We start from the raw sequence: 17536 nt of genomic DNA on the forward strand, positions 1-17536 counted from the left end.
CTTACAAAATCGTTTATAATCATTTAGTCTTTTGTTGTTGTTACAAAGAATCGATTTTATCATTGTTTTAAATTCTAATCTAATTGGCTCAATAACCTCCAAACCGGCTTGCACGGATAAATTAATTATGTGTGCAACGCAACGGGTATCAAAAAACGCACCGTCTAAAATCGGTGAAAGTAATATTTTCAATCTTGGAATCGCGTTTGTATTATTCGATGCATTATCAAAAGATATAGAAAAAACTTTATTTTCTAATTTATAAAGACAAATTACCCGTTTTAAAAGTGTAAATAAATTAGCACCGGTATGCGGCTCACCGAATAATTCAAACGCGATTGTTCTTTTCATCATTTGCCAATTATCTTGATCTAACCAATGTGACGTAACGGCTAAAAAAGAATTTCCGGTATTATGAGGGGAACTCCAAACGTCACATGTAAGCGACACACCATAACGGTGTTCTTGGAATCCTAAAATCATTTTTTCCCTCGCCGTACGCCACATTTTTATAGCATCTCTTCTAAGGGTAGTACGACTTACTTGAGTATAACGTGGTTGCATTAGTTGTTGAATTGTTGTCGTGAAATCTTCATCATCAAAGTGGTCGAACGGCAATGCTTTTGTAATCACGAACTTTGTAAACGCTTCTCGTAATTTTTCGTTGTCGTAAACAAAAACACCACCTTGCGGTGTAAGATTCGATTGACTAGGATCCGATCTTGAGCGAAGTGCCTTGCATGATTTTGTCAAATGGTTCTTCAACGTTGTGTTTCCTTCCGATGCAAGAAACTTTAGACAAAGTTTACAACGCGCCCTCCTCGAGCCATTTGACATCTCACATAAATCGTAGTGATCCCAAATATCTTTGTTTCGAGTGTGTTCGATCACTCTCACGACTTCAAGGTTTCCCCCGACGGAAGATTCAGCAGTGTTACTCATGATGAATAAAAAATTACAAAACTAAGATTTGAGAGATGTTTAAGTGTTGTGTAATAAGATTTGAGAAAGTTGTAATCAACCAAATACATCCCCAACCTATTTATACATGTTTAGGGTGGTAAAATGGTAATTTTTTAAAGAAAAAAACGGTCAAAAACGGTCACAAACGGCTATATTAACGTCTAGTTTTTTAAACCCAGACCGGTTTTTTTTTCGGATAAAAACCGGTTTTTTAACCGGTTTTTTTCAAACCGATTTTTTATCCGGTAAAAAAACCGGTCTAGGTTTTTTTCTCCAAACCGGTTAAAATAACCGGTTTAAAAAAATCCGATCCGGTTAAAAAAAAACCGGTTTTTCCCAAAATCGGTTTCGGATATTTTTTTCGGATATTCGGATATTCGGATTTTTTGTGCACCCCTAATGGCGACCTCCAAGGTCGCCCGGATGCCATGGCGACCTCCAAGGTCGCCCGGATGCCATGGCGACCTCCAAGCTCACTGTAGAATTCACCCCATTTCAGCAATTAATCTGGAATGTGCATTATCTCGTGAATAAAAAAGTTCGAGAACATTATCTCGTGGATTCACCCACTTTAAAATATTCTCATAATTCATTAGATATGATGAGCAATCCAAGACCCCAGATTTTGAATTTATATTTATATATTTAATTAGGTTTAATAGTGTTAGAAAAGAAGAGTTAGGTTGTCAAACAAGGACTGGTACCAGCTGGAGAGACAAAGTACAAAACTTTAAACTATTTTTATTTTTGTTAAGATCGTCATGGGACAGGTGGAGTTAAAACTAGCCAAAACAAATTACGAGTTTATCTTTCTTGGACACGCGTTATAATTTCAGACAAAACTAGGTTGCTTAGGTAAAATTCAAAATATGTATCTGAAAAATAGATAGATGGTGATGAGCTCTTTGTCGTTTTGACAGATAATATAGGAATGAGGATTACTTCAGTTTGCCATCTAATTATTGAATATTTTAGTTTATTTTTTATCAACAAATAAATTCATTAAAATAAAACACGAAAGAAAGAGCAACCCAGTAATAACAAGAGGTCAAAATATGAAGAATAAATATAAATATATCTAATTAACTTGAAACTCAAATAAAATTCGAATCAAAACTGAAATCAAACGAATGAGGTGCCCATATCATGTAAAAGCAAAAGCCGCTCTCGATGACTTGAGAAAAGAACTTCCATAGAAGATCTGAACCAACTCACGAGGAAAACTAGATAAAAACAAAAAATAATAAAATATCATATCTAAAGAGAAAATGAAAAGACAAGTCCCTTCAAAATCTAATACTTTAAAAACCTATTTCATGATTTATTTTTAAGATTCATTAAAAAAAATCTTTAGTTCTAGTTTAGTGTTTAATATTTATTTTGTTTCAGTTTGGTGTTTAAAATTTCATTTCTTTACTTATTTAGGTGTCTGGGCCGTCGTCAACAATGTTAATTTTTTCGTTAAGTGACATGTGTCACAATCTGATAATTTTAAAAATTTTAAAAAAAAATTAAAATTACATATATATATATATTTTTTAAAAGAAAACAAATTTTGAAATAAATCTGAAACTTTGAAAACTTTCATTTCAACCCTTAAACCTACTTTGATCGTCTCCTTTTGCCATCGACGAAGATTCACCGAACTCCCCTCTCCTCAGCGATAAAAAACCTCATGAAATTGTGATTGATCGACGTTCGATTGATGACGAATCAATATTTTATACCCCGCGTACCCTAGGATGAAAATCATAATCCCACGCAATTTTGACGGTCAATTGGTCGTTGATTGTTCACGATTTCATGGGGTTTTGGTAACAGAGGGGAGGTCAGATGGAGATTCATCGATGGCAAAAGGCTATGGCCGACTTGCGTTTAGGAGTTGAAATTAAGGTTTTCAAAGTTTTAGGTTAATTTTAAAATTTGTTTTTTTTAAATATATATATAATTTTGATTTTTTAATTTTAAATAAAATTTTTAAAATTACCAAGTTGTAACACTTAATTGTTAAGCTTAACGGTCCTTCACGACTTGACTCATTTTGAGTAATAGAATGAAATGTTAGGCACCAAACTGGAAAGAAATAAACATTAGGCATTAAATTGGACGCAAAGTGTTGATAATGCTCAATCCCACATAGTGTTGGAAATACTATTGGGAATGGTATTTAAGGCTTGACATTCCACTTCCTTGTTGAGTGATAGAGAACAAGGGGGCTCTCGCGTACCGCCGTCGCCGTCCGTCCGTCTCGTCTCGGCTCGGCATGGCTCGGCTCGGCACGGCTCGGCTCGGCTCGTGGTCGTGGTCGTGGTTGTGGTAATACGTGTCTTCGACACGTCCGCGCGGATACTATCTTTTTAGAGAAAATTCTTGAGGAATTTCTCTTTGAAAGAAACAAATGGAAAATGTGAAAGATATCAAATGATATTTATAGGCTGCTGAGGACTGTTTGAATTTCAAATAATAACAGCTGAATTATTTGTTATCAGAAATTAAACAGTTTATTCCTAAATTAAATCAGAAACGTTAAGATGTACCTGGACTGATTTACAGCTTTGTACAGAGGAGACAAGCATTTAATATCAGGAGTTACAGGAGTTATTTGATTTAATTCCAGGGGTTACATGATATAATTTCAGGAGTTATAACAGCTGAATAATGATACAATGAACCTGGACTATTTCTGAGTCAGGTTCATCTAGACGTTTCAGCTGTTACAAATAAGAGATTTAATCCTGAAATTTTATAGACGATTTTAACCCTATTTCTAGCCTATAAATAGAGAGCTATATTCAGCTTCTCATCTCAATTCAAAAACATTCACAATTCACTTACAAAGTGTTTTCTAAAGTTTTCTCTGTGAGTTCTCTCTGAGTGCTTTCCGATCAGAAGTACAATACCACCAGCAGTCCAATCCGGTTTCGGGTGTACGGAATTCGGAGCAACCGTGTTAACCTTGGGGGACGGTCCGCCTACTGCAGCGATTACACACATCGGGACGAATTCGTTTCTAAGGCAGTGGTTCTTACCACGATACGGTTTAAGAATTTGTTCTTTTTAATTACTGTTTATATTTCCAGTCAGTGCTAACGGTGTAGTTTTGCAATTCATATATCCAACAATTTAGAAACGAATTCCATAAACTGCAATCATGTCGACACCTTTGAGCAAACTCATTCCCGATCTTTCCAAGCTCGATGCACTTGATGGAAAGAACTATAGAAGGTGGTCCCAAAGAATTCTGATATTCTTCGAGCAACTTGATCTTGACTACGTGTTGCTCAAGCCACCACCTACCATGCCGTCAACCCCAGCTGCCGGTAATGATGCAGATGCGGTCCTCAATGATGATGCCTTAGCAACTGCTGCCGCCGCTCTCTCTACCTACGAGAAATACGAGAAGGACAACAAGACGGTGCGAGGACATCTGCTCAGCCACATGTCAAATAAACTATTTGATATGTTCCTTAGAGAAAGGAGTGCCAAGTCAATATGGGACACTCTCGACAAGAAGTATGGTGCGGATGATGCGGGGATCAAGAAGTACGTTGTCGGTGAATGGCTCAAATTCCAGATGACAGATGACAAGCCAATAATGGATCAAGTCCATGATTATGAGAACTTAGTCGCTGACATCATCGCTGAAGGGATGCAAATGTGTGAGGTGCTGCAAGCCAATGTACTCATTGAGAAGCTACCCAAGTCCTGGTCTGACTACCGCAACTCTCTTAAGCATAAGAAGAGAGACATTTTGCTTGAAGAACTTGTGGGCCATATGAAGATTGAAGAAGCCAACCGTTTAAAAGATAAGCTTACTAATTCTATGAGTAATTTATCTTTTAGAGCTAACTTGTTTGAGTCTAAATTTAAGAAGATCATGAAACGTAGGAATCAAGACAAGAAGACGAAACCACAGAAGGCTACCAACTTCAAGAAGTTAGGAAAGGCCAAACCGGAAGGAAAGACGTTCAAGTGTTATGTCTGCGGTTTACCCGGCCACAAAGCTTACCAATGCCAACACTGCTCAAACCGCCAGAATGACAACAAGCCACAGATGCACGTTGTAGAAGAAGATGATGAGATCATTGCTGCGGTGGTCTCAGAAGTTAATCTGGTGGAGAACAGTTCATAATGGGTAGTTGACACTGGCGCTTCGAAGCATTTCTGCGCAAGGAAGGAGTTTTTTCACCGAGTTCGAGGATGGGAACACTGGTGAACGTGTGTACATGGGGAACTCTAGCAGTTCTGAAGTGCTAGGCAAAGGCAAGGTTTTACTCAAGCTGACTTCTGGTAAAACTCTGGCTTTAAATAATGTTATGTATGTACCTGCCTTGCGTAGAAATCTGATAAGTGGTGGGCTTCTGAATAAGGCAGGCATTAAGTTAGTTTTTGAGGCAGATAAACTTGTACTTTCCCGAAATGGTGATTATGTGGGGAAAGGGTTTTTAAGCAATGGTTTATTTGTCATAGAAACTCAATTTAATGAAAATAAAGCTACCACTTCTGCTTATATTGTTGAATCCATTGATATGTGGCATGCTAGATTAGGACACGTGAATATTCATGCTTTAAAGAAATTAATGAATATGAATAGTCTGCCTAAACTAGACACAACTAGCTTTAACAAATGTGAGATTTGTATAGAAGCTAAGCATACTATACCACACTTTAAGACTGTTTCTAATAGAAATACTGAACTGTTAGAACTCATTCATACTGATCTAGCAGATTTTAGAAACACTGAAAGTAAAGGAGGAAAACACTACTACATAACTTTTGTAGATGATTATTCAAGATATACAAAAGTTTATCTCTTAAGAACTAAAGATGAAGCTGAAAACTTCTTTCTTATTTATAAGGCAGAAGTTGAAAATCAGTTAGATAAGAGAATCAAACGGGTTAGATCTGATAGAGGTGGTGAATATGGATCTAATTTCTTAAAAGATATTTGTGAAAAGAATGGCATAATTCATGAAACATCAGCCCCCTATTTTCCTCAACAGAATGGTATAGCCGAAAGGAAAAATAGAACTTTAAAAGAGATGATGAATTCTTTACTAATAAGTTCCGGGTTATCTGATAACATGTGGGGGGAGGCCATTCTATAGGCAACTTATATCTTGAATCGAGTTCCTCATAAGAAATTAGATTCTACTCCATATGAATTGTGGAAAGGATACGCTCCTAATTTACAATACCTGAAAGTGTGGGGGTGTCTGGCTAAAGTGGGCTTGCCAGACTTTAAGAAGTTCACCATCGGACCTAAAATCGTTGATGCAGTGTTTATAGGGTATGCTACAAATAGTGCTGCATACAGATTCATGCTTTTACAAGATTATTCTATTTGTGAGTCAAGAGATGTTGTTTTCTTTGAAAATACTTTTCCTTTAAAGGAACCGAGAATAAATATTGAAACACAAATAGAATATATTCCATCAACTTCTTCTAGTAATCCTGCTAGGTCTTCTGAACAAATTGATTTTGAGCCTAGAAGAAGTAAAAGGCAAAGAGTTGAAACCTCTTTTGGACCAGACTTTATTACTTCCATTATTTATGAGATAAATGATTTAGACTTCATTTCAGATCCTATAGCTCAAATTTTCTATTAGATGAGGATCCTAAAACTTTTGAAGAAGCTATAAGATCTATCGATGCTAGTTTTTGGAAAAGCGCTGTTAATGATGAACTAGAATCGATAATGTCTAATCATACTTGGGAATTAGTTGACTTGCCTAAGGGATTCAAACCAATCTCCAACAAATGGGTCTTCCGGAAGAAACTAAGGCCAGATGGTTCGATTCAGCGGTACAAGGCAAGGTTAGTCGTCAAAGGGTTCACTCAAAGGTTTGGTTTAGACTACTTTAATACATACTCTCCCGTTACAAAAATCTCAACGATTCGTGCATTATTTGCACTAGCCTCTATTCATAAGTTGCAGGTACATCAAATGGATGTTAAGACTGCTTTCTTGAATGGGGATCTAGATGAGGAGATTTACATGGAGCAGCCACTAGGTTTCGAAGCACCTGGTATGGAAGGCAAAGTCTGTAGACTCAAAAAGTCACTCTATGGACTTAAGCAGGCTCCTAAACAATGGTATGAGAAATTTCATAAAACTATTCTTAGTTTTGGTTTTGTTGTGAATGGTTCGGATGCTTGTGTGTATTCGAAGATGTTTGAAACTGAATGTGTTATCATAAGCCTTTATGTTGATGACATGTTGATTTTTAGTTCTAACATTGAGTCCATTAACAAAGTTAAAAATTTCTTGTCTACTAAGTTTGAGATGACAGATTTGGGAGAAGTAGATGTAATCTTAGGAGTCAAAGTTTCCAAAACTGAGAAGGGATTTTCTTTATGTCAAGCACATTATATAGAGAAAGTGCTAAAGAAATTTGACAGTTTTGATGTTGTCCCTGTTCGAACTCCTTATGACCCTAGCATACACCTAGTTAAAAATAAAGGAAGTAGTGTTTCCCAAACTGAATATGCTAAATTAATCGGAAGCTTAATGTTCTTAATGAACTATACTCGGCCTGATATTGCTTATGCTGTGAGTAGACTAAGTAGATATACTCATAATCCGAGTGGTGAGCACTGGATTGCACTTAAACGCTTACTGAAGTATCTTAAGGGTACTGTGGATTGGAAACTTGAGTTTGTTGGCTTTCCTGCGGTACTGGAAGGATATTGTGATGCCAACTGGATTTCTAATAATGATGAGGTAAGCTCTACGAGCGGGTATGTTTTTACTTTGGGTGGAGCAGCAATCTCGTGGAAATCATCAAAGCAGACTTGTATTGCTCGTTCTACCATGGAGTCAGAGTTTATAGCTCTTGACCTAGCTGGGCAAGAAGCCGAGTGGCTCAGAAACTTGTTAGCAGATATTCCGTTGTGGGGAAGACCGACTTCTCCAGTTTCATTGTTGTGTGATTCACAAGCTGCGATATGTGTGGCTAAGAACCAAGCTTACAATGGTAAGAAAAGACATATTCGCATAAGACATGAATCAGTTAGACACTTGATAAAGAATGAAGTGCTCTCTTTAGAGTATGTGAAGTCGGAAAAGAACCTAGCAGATCCACTTACCAAAGGGTTAAGTCGGAAGATGGTCCTAGATTCGTCGAGAGGGATGGGTCTAAAGCCCATTGGTTGAGGAATTCATGGTGGACACCCAACTTAGTTATCTAAGTTCCATGTGGTCAAACGAAACCATAGAAAGACTCATAGTGCACATTCCTACTGCCTATCCCTATGATGAATAATGTACATGCCCAGGATGAGCTTAATTGCTCTTAATAAATTCATAGCCCAGGCTTTGGGTGGTCTTAGTGAGAAAGACTTGATGAATTTACCGATTTTGGCTGAATATCTATTCTTAATAAGTTCATAACCCAGAGTGAGTGGGTAGGAAATGATGAACTTACCGATAGAAAGGTTGAGTTTGTTAAACTCTTAATAAATTCAAATCCAAGTATTTGGATGGTTCTAGTGAGAATGACTTATTGAATTTACCGATAAATGAGGTTGAATATTTATTCTTAATGACTTCTTAGCCTAGAGTTTGGGTGGTTCATTTATAATGAACTTGAAAAAAGTCACCATACCCTTTGTGAGGTTGAGCTATTATAAAAGCTCTTAATTATTTCATATCCCTTTTTAAAGGGTGGTTTATGTGGAGATAAACTTGATGAAATAACCTATGTAAGTGAGAAGGGTTAGCCGCCTTCTATGAAAAATGTTGGGCCATTTTTCTAGCACACTTACTAGAATCCTGAGGTAAGATGGCCAAATATATACTTTTGTATATATATATCTTACACATCGAGGACTCAGGTGGATGAAGGGATTAGTTGTGTGTTATGAGTTTACCCTGATCTTAGAAAGTTCCAGACTAGTTTCACTTATCTAAGAGAAGGATTGCTCATCATCACTATGTACTAGTTCCAGATATGTTCACTAGTGGTTAAGCAACTAATCTCGCTATTGCTCTTCTGGAAAGCTTGTTTTCGAGTTTCAGAAGATTTCTTTCACATTAGTGGGTGAATGTTGGTAATGCTCAATCCCACATAGTGTTGGAAACACTATTGGGAATGGTATTTAAGGCTTGACATTCCACTTCCTTGTTGAGTGATAGAGAACAAGGGGGGCTCTCGAGCACCGTCGTCGCCGTCCGTCCGTCTCGTCTCGTCTCGTATCTGCTCGGCACGGCTCGGCTCGGCTCGGCTCGTGGTCGTGGTCGTGGTCGAGGTCGAGGTCGTGGTCGTGGTCGTGGTAATACGTGTCTTCGACACGTCCGCGCGGATACTATCTTTTTAGAGAAAATTCTTGAGGAATTTCTATTTGAAAGAAACAAATGGAAAATGTGAAAGATATCAACTGATATTTATAGGCTGCTGAGGACTGTTTGAATTTCAAATAATAACAGCTGAATTATTTGTTATTAGAAATTAAACAGTTTATTCCTAAATTAAATCAGAAACGTTAAGATGTACCTGGACTGATTTACAGCTTTGTACAGAGGAGACAAGTTGTTAATATCAAGAGTTACAGGAGTTATTTGATTTAATTCCAGGGGTTACATGATATAATTTCGGGAGTTATAACAGCTGAATAATGATACAATGAACCTGGACTATTTCCGAGTCAGGTTCATCTAGACGTTTCAGCTGTTACAAATAAGAGATTTAATCCTAAAATTTTATAGACGATTTTAACCCTATTTCTAGCCTATAAATAGAGATCTATATTCAGCTTCTCAACTCAATTCAAAAACATTCACAATTCACTTACAAAGTGTTTTCTAAAGTTCTCTGTGAGTTCTCTCTGAGTGTTTTCCGATCAGAAGTACAATACCACCAGCAGTCCACTCCGGTTTCGGGTGTACGGAATTCGGAGCGACCGTGTTAACCTCAGGGGACGGTCCGCCTACTGCAGCGATTACACACATCGGGGCGAATTCGTTTCTAAGGCAGTGGTTCTTACCATGACACGGTTTAAGAATTTGTTCTTCTTAATTACTGTTTATATTTTCAGTCAGTGCTAACGGTGTAGTTTTGCAGTTCATATATCCAACAATTGGTAATGCTCAATCCCACATAGTGTTGGAAACACTATTGGGAATGGTATTTAAGGCTTGACATTCCACTTCCTTGTTGAGTGATAGAGAACAAGGGGGCTCTCGCGCACCGCCGCCGTCTGTCTGTCTGTATGTCTGTCTGTCTCGGCTCGGCTCGGCTCGTGGTCGTGGTCGAGGTCGAGGTCGTGGTCGTGGTCGTTAACGTGGTCGTGGTCGTGGTCGTGATCGTGGTAATACGTGTCTTCGACACGTCCGCGCGGATACTATATTTTTAGAGAAAATTCTTGAGGAATTTCTCTTTGAAAGAAACAAATGGAAAATGTGAAAGATATCAACTGATATTTATAGGCTGCTGAGGACTGTTTGAATTTCAAATAATAACAGCTGAATTATTTGTTATCAGAAATTAAACAGTTTATTCCTAAATTAAATCAAAAACGTTAAGATGTACCTGGACTGATTTACAGCTTTGTACAGAGGAGACAAGCTGTTAATATCAGGAGTTACAGGAGTTATTTGATTTAATTCCAGGGGTTACATGATATAATTTCGGGAGTTATAACAGCTGAATAATGATACAATGAACCTGGACTATTTCTGAGTTAGGTTAATCTAGACGTTTCAGCTGTTACAAATAAGAGATTTAATCCTAAAATTTTATAGACGATTTTAACCCTATTTCTAGCCTATAAATAGAGAGCTATATTCAGCTTCTCAACTCAATTCAAAAACATTCACAATTCACTTACAAAGTGTTTTCTAAAGTTCTCTCTATGAGTTCTCTCTGAGTGCTTTCCTATCAGAAGTACAATACCACCTGAAGTACAATACCACCAGCAGTCCACTCCGGTTTCGGGTGTACGGAATTCGGAGCGACCGTGTTAACCTCGGGGGACGGTCCGCCTACTGCAGCGATTACACACATCGGGGCGAATTCGTTTCTAATGTAGTGGTTCTTACCACGACACGGTTTAAGAATTTGTTCTTCTTAATTACTGTTTATATTTCCAGTCAGTGCTAACGGTGTAGTTTTACAGTTCATATATCCGACAATTTAGAAACGAATTCCATAAACTGCAATCATGTCGACACCTTTGAGCAAACTCATTCCCGATATTTCCAAGTTCGATGCACTTGATGGAAAGAACTATAGAAGGTGGTCCCAAAGAATTCTGATATTCTTCGAGCAACTTGATCTTGACTACGTGTTGCTCAAGCCACCACCTACCATGCCGTCAACCCCAGCTGCCGGTAATGATGCGGATGTGGTCCTCAATGATGATGCCTTAGCAACTGCCGCCGCCGCTCTCGCTACCTACGAGAAATACAAGAAGGGACAACAAGACGGTGCGAGGACATCTGCTCAGCCACATGTCAAATAAACTATTTGATATGTTCCTTAGAGAAATGAGTGCCAAGTCAATATGGGACACTCTCGACAAGAAGTATGGTGCGAATGATGCGGGGATCAAAAAGTACGTTGTCGGTGAATGGCTCAAATTCCAGATGACAGACGACAAGCCAATAATGGATCAAGTCCATGACTATGAGAACTTAGTCGCTGACATCATCGCTGAAGGGATGCAAATGTGTGAGGTGTTGCAAGCCAATGTACTCATTGAGAAGCTGCCCAAGTCCTGGTCTGACTACCGCAACTCTCTTAAGCATAAGAAGAGAGACATTTCGCTTGAAGAACTTGTGGGCCATATGAAGATTGAAGAAGCCAACCGTTTAAAAGATAAGCTTACTAATTCTATGAGTAATTTATCTTTTAGAGCTAACTTGGTTGAGTCTAAATTTAAGATGATCATGAAACGTGGGAATCAAGACAATAAGATGAAACCACAGAAGGCTACCAACTTCAAGAAGTCAGGAAAGGCCAAACCGGAAGGAAAGATGTTCAAGTGTTATGTCTGTGGTTTACCCGGCCACAAAGCTTACCAATGCCAACACCGCTCAGACCTCCAGAATGACAACAAGCCACAGATGCACGTTGTAGAAGATGATGATGAGATCATTGCTACGGTGGTCTCAGAAGTTAATCTGGTGGAGAACAGTTCAGAATGGGTAGTTGACACTGGCGCTTCGAAGCATTTCTGCGCAAGGAATGAGTTTTTCAGCGAGTTCGAGGATAGGAACACTGGTGAACGTGTGTACATGGGGAACTCTAGCAGCTCTGAAGTGCTAGGCAAAGGCAAGGTTTTACTCAAGCTGACTTCTGGTAAAACTCTGGCTTTAAATAATGTTATGTATGTACCTGCCTTGCGTAGAAATCTGATAAGTGGTGGGCTTCTGAATAAGGCATGCATTAAGTTAGTTTTTGAGGCAGATAAACTTGTACTTTCCCGAAATGGTGATTATGTGGGGAAAGGGTTTTTAAGCAATGGTTTATTTGTCATAGAAACTCAATTTAATGAAAATAAAGCTACCATTTCTGCTTATATTGTTGAATCCATTGATATGTGGCATGCTAGATTAGGACACGTGAATATTCATGCTTTAAAGAAATTAATGAATATGAATAGTCTGCCTAAACTAGACACAACTAGCTTTAACAAATGTGAGATTTGTGTAGAAGCTAAGCATACTAGACCTTACTTTAAGACTGTTTCTAATAGAAAGACTGAACTGTTGGAACTCATTCATACTGATCTAGCAGATTTTAGAAACACTGAAAGTAAAGGAGGAAAACACTACTACATAACTTTTGTAGATGATTATTCAAGATATACAAAAGTTTATCTCTTAAGAACTAAAGATGAAGCTGAAAACTTCTTTTTTATTTATAAGGCAGAAGTTGAAAATCAGTTAGATAAGAGAATCAAACGGGTTAGATCTGATAGAAGTGGTGAATATGGATCTAATTTCTTAAAAGATATTTGTGAAAAGAATGGCATAATTCATGAAACATCAGCCCCCTATTTTCCTTAACAGAATGGTATAGCCGAAAGGAAAAATAGAACTTTAAAAGAGATGATGAATTCTTTACTAATAAGTTCCGGGTTATCTGATAACATGTGGGGGGGGCCATTCTATAGGCAACTCATATCTTGAACCGAGTTCCTCATAAGAAATTAGATTCTACTCCATATGAATTGTGGAAAGGATACACTCCTAATTTACAATACCTGAAAGTGTGGGGGTGTCTGGCTAAAGTGGGCTTGCCAGACTTTAAGAAGTCCACCATCGGACCTAAAATCGTTGATGCAGTGTTTATAGGGTATGCTACAAATAGTGTTGCATACAGATTCATGCTTTTACAAGATTATTCTATTTGTGAGTCAAGAGATGTTGTTTTCTTTGAAAATACTTTTCCTTTAAAGGAACCGAGAATAAATATTGAAACACAAATAGAATATATTCCATCAACTTCTTCTAGTAATCCTGCTAGGTCTTCTGAACAAATTGATTTTGAGCCTAGAAGAAGTAAAAGGCAAAGAGTTGAAACCTCTTTTGGACCAGACTTTATTACTTCCTTTATTTATGAGATAAATGATTTAGACTTCATTTCAGATCCTATAGCTCAAATTTTTCTATTAGATGAGGATCCTAAAACTTTTGAAGAAGCTATAAGATCTATCGATGCTAGTTTTTGGAAAAGCGCTGTTAATGATGAACTAGAATCGATAATGTCTAATCATACTTGGGAATTAGTTGACTTGCCTAAGGGATTCAAACCAATCTCCAACAAATGGGTCTTCCGGAAGAAACTAAGGCCAGATGGTTCGATTCAGCGGTACAAGGCAAGGTTAGTCGTCAAAGGGTTCACTCAAGGGTTTGGTTTAGACTACTTTGATACATACTCTCCCGTTACAAAAATCTCAACGATTCGTGCATTATTTGCACTAGCCTCTATTCATAAGTTGCAGGTACATCAAATGGATGTTAAGACTGCTTTCTTGAATGGGGATCTAGATGAGGAGATTTACATGGAGCAGCCACTAGGTTTCGAGGCACCTGGTATGGAAGGCAAAGTCTGTAGACTCAAAAAGTCACTCTATGGACTTAAGCAGGCTCCTAAACAATGGTATGAGAAATTTCATAAAACTATTCTTAGTTTTGGTTTTGTTGTGAATGGTTCGGATGCTTGTGTGTATTCGAAGATGTTTGAAACTGAATGTGTTATCATAAGCCTTTATGTTGATGACATGTTGATTTTCAGTTCTAACATTGAGTCCATTAACAAAGTTAAAAATTTCTTGTCTACTAAGTTTGAGATGACAGATTTGGGAGAAGTAGATGTAATCTTAGGAGTCAAAGTTTCCAAAACTGAGAAGGGATTTTCTTTATGTCAAGCACATTATATAGAGAAAGTGCTAAAGAAATTTGACAGTTTTGATGTCGTCCCTGTTCGAACTCCTTATGACCCTAGCATACACCTAGTTAAGAATAAAGGAAGAAGTGTTTCCCAAACTGAATATGCTAAATTAATCGGAAGCTTAATGTTCTTAATGAACTATACTCGGCCTGATATTGCTTATGCTGTGAGTAGACTAAGTAGATATACTCATAATCCGAGTGGTGAGCACTGGATTGCACTTAAACGCTTACTGAAGTATCTTAAGGGTACTGTGGATTGGAAACTTGAGTTTGTTGGCTTTCCTGCGGTACTGGAAGGATATTGTGATGCCAACTGGATTTCTAATAATGATGAGGTAAGCTCTACGAGCGGGTATGTTTTTACTTTGGGTGGAGCAGCAATCTCGTGGAAATCATCAAAGCAGACTTGTATTGCTCGTTCTACCATGGAGTCAGAGTTTATAGCTCTTGACCTAGCTGGGCAAGAAGCCGAGTGGCTCAGAAACTTGTTAGCAGATATTCCGTTGTGGGGAAGACCGACTTCTCCAGTTTCATTGTTGTGTGATTCACAAGCTGCGATATGTGTGGCTAAGAACCAAGCTTACAATGGTAAGAAAAGACATATTCGCATAAGACATGAATCAGTTAGACACTTGATAAAGAATGAAGTGCTCTCTTTAGAGTATGTGAAGTCGGAAAAGAACCTAGCAGATCCACTTACCAAAGGGTTAAGTCGGAAGTTGGTCCTAGATTCGTCGAGAGGGATGGGTCTAAAGCCCATTGGTTGAGGAATTTATGGTGGATACCCAACTTAGTTATCTAAGTTCCATGTGGTCAAACGAAACCATAGAAAGACTCATAGTGCACATTCCTACTGCCTATCCCTATGATGAATAATGTACATGCCCAGGATGAGCTTAATTGCTCTTAATAAATTCATAGCCCAGGCTTTGGGTGGTCTTAGTGAGAAAGACTTGATGAATTTACCGATTTTGGCTGAATATCTATTCTTAATAAGTTCATAACCCAGAGTGAGTGGGTAGGAAATGATGAACTTACCGACAGAAAGGTTGAGTTTGTTAAACTCTTAATAAATTCAAATCCAAGTATTTGGATGGTTCTAGTGAGAATGACTTATTGAATTTACCGATAAATGAGGTTGAATATTTATTCTTAATGACTTCTTAGCCCAGAGTTTGGGTGGTTCATTTATAATGAACTTGAAAAAAGTCACCATACCCTTTGTGAGGTTGAGCTATTATAAAAGCTCTTAATTATTTCATATCTCTTTTTAAAGGGTGGTTTATGTGGAGATAAACTTGATGAAATAACCTATGTAAGTGAGAAGGGTTAGCCGCCTTCTATGAAAAATGTTGGGCCATTTTTCTAGCACACTTACTAGAATCCTGAGGTAAGATGGCCAAATATATACTTTTGTATATATATATCTTACACATCGAGGACTCAGGTGGATGAAGGGGTTAGTTGTGTGTTATGAGTTTACCCTGATCTTAGAAAGTTCCAGACTAGTTTCACTTATCTAAGAGAAGGATTGCTCATCATCACTATGTACTAGTTCCAGATATGTTCACTAGTGCTTAAGCAACTAATCTCGCTATTGCTCTTCTAGAAAGCTTGTTTTCGAGTTTCAGAAGATTTCTTTCGCATTAGTGGGGGAATGTTGGTAATGCTCAATCCCACATAGTGTTGGAAACACTATTGGGAATGGTATTTAAGGCTTGACATTCCACTTCCTTGTTGAGTGATAGAGAACAAGGGGGGCTCTCGCGCACCGCTGTCGCCGTCCGTCCGTCTCATCTCGTCTCGTCTCGGCACGGCTCGGCTCGTGGTCGTGGTCGTGGTCGAGGTCGAGGTCATGGTCGTGGTCGTGGTCGTGGTCGTGGTCGTGGTCGTGGTAATACGTGTCTTCGACACGTCCGCGCGAATACTATCTTTTTAGAGAAAATTCTTGAGGAATTTCTCTTTGAAAGAAACAAATGGAAAATGTGAAAGATATCAACTGATATTTATAGGCTACTGAGGACTATTTGAATTTCAAATAATAACAGCTGAATTATTTGTTATCAGAAATTAAACAGTTTATTCCTAAATTAAATCAGAAACGTTAAGATGTACCTGGACTGATTTACAACTTTGTACAGAGGAGACAAGCTGTTAATATCAGGAGTTACAGGAGTTATTTGATTTAATTCCAGGGGTTACATGATATAATTTCGGGAGTTATAACAGCTGAATAATGATACAATGAACATGGACTATTTCTGAGTCAGGTTCATCTAGACGTTTCAGCTGTTACAAATAAGAGATTTAATCCTGAAATTTTATAGACGATTTTAACCCTATTTCTAGCCTATAAATAGAGAGCTATATTCAGCTTCTCATCTCAATTCAAAAATATTCACAATTCACTTACAAAGTATTTTCTAAAGTTCTCTCTGTGAGTTCTCTCTGAGTGCTTTCCGATCAGAAGTACAATACCACCAGCAGTCCACTTCGGTTTTGGGTGTACGGAATTCGGAGCGACCGTGTTAACCTCGGGGGATGGTCCGCCTACTGCAGCGATTACACACATCAGGGCGAATTCGTTTCTAAGGCAATGGTTCTTACCACGACACGGTTTAAGAATTTGTTCTTCTTAATTACTGTTAATATTTCTAGTCAGTGCTAACGGTGTAGTTTTGCAGTTCATATATCCAACACAAAGATATACGTTGGACACATTTTATATATTCAAGCCTTCTTTTTATCACGTAATCTTTGATCTTAACCAATAAAAAATATTTAACTCATTTTTTCTTGAATGTCACTAATTAAATCACAATTAACCACATATTTTCATGGAGAGAAAATAGTGAGGGGAGATAATTTTAATGGCTAAAATCATTGATAATGTGGTGAAGAAGGTTAATATAGTAATTTATCTATTACTTTTAACTGAATCATTATTCATAATGTTTATCTTCTATTGGGACAATTAAAACAAGTTGAGAAATCTTATTGATTGGTTGACGCCATAGACGAGCGGAATGTTCAATAATATGCTCTCTTTTTATAGATATGTTGAAGAGATCCACATCATTGGATCACTGAGCGACCAATATGAAAGGGAGGATAAAAGACTTAGCAAATCAATAAATTGAGGTCATTGATATAACATCTCTAATATGATCTAGG

Source organism: Hibiscus syriacus, unplaced genomic scaffold (genome assembly GCF_006381635.1).
Source record: "Hibiscus syriacus cultivar Baekdansim isolate YM2019G1 unplaced genomic scaffold, ASM638163v2 tig00113124_pilon, whole genome shotgun sequence".
Classification (NCBI taxonomy): domain Eukaryota; kingdom Viridiplantae; phylum Streptophyta; class Magnoliopsida; order Malvales; family Malvaceae; genus Hibiscus; species Hibiscus syriacus.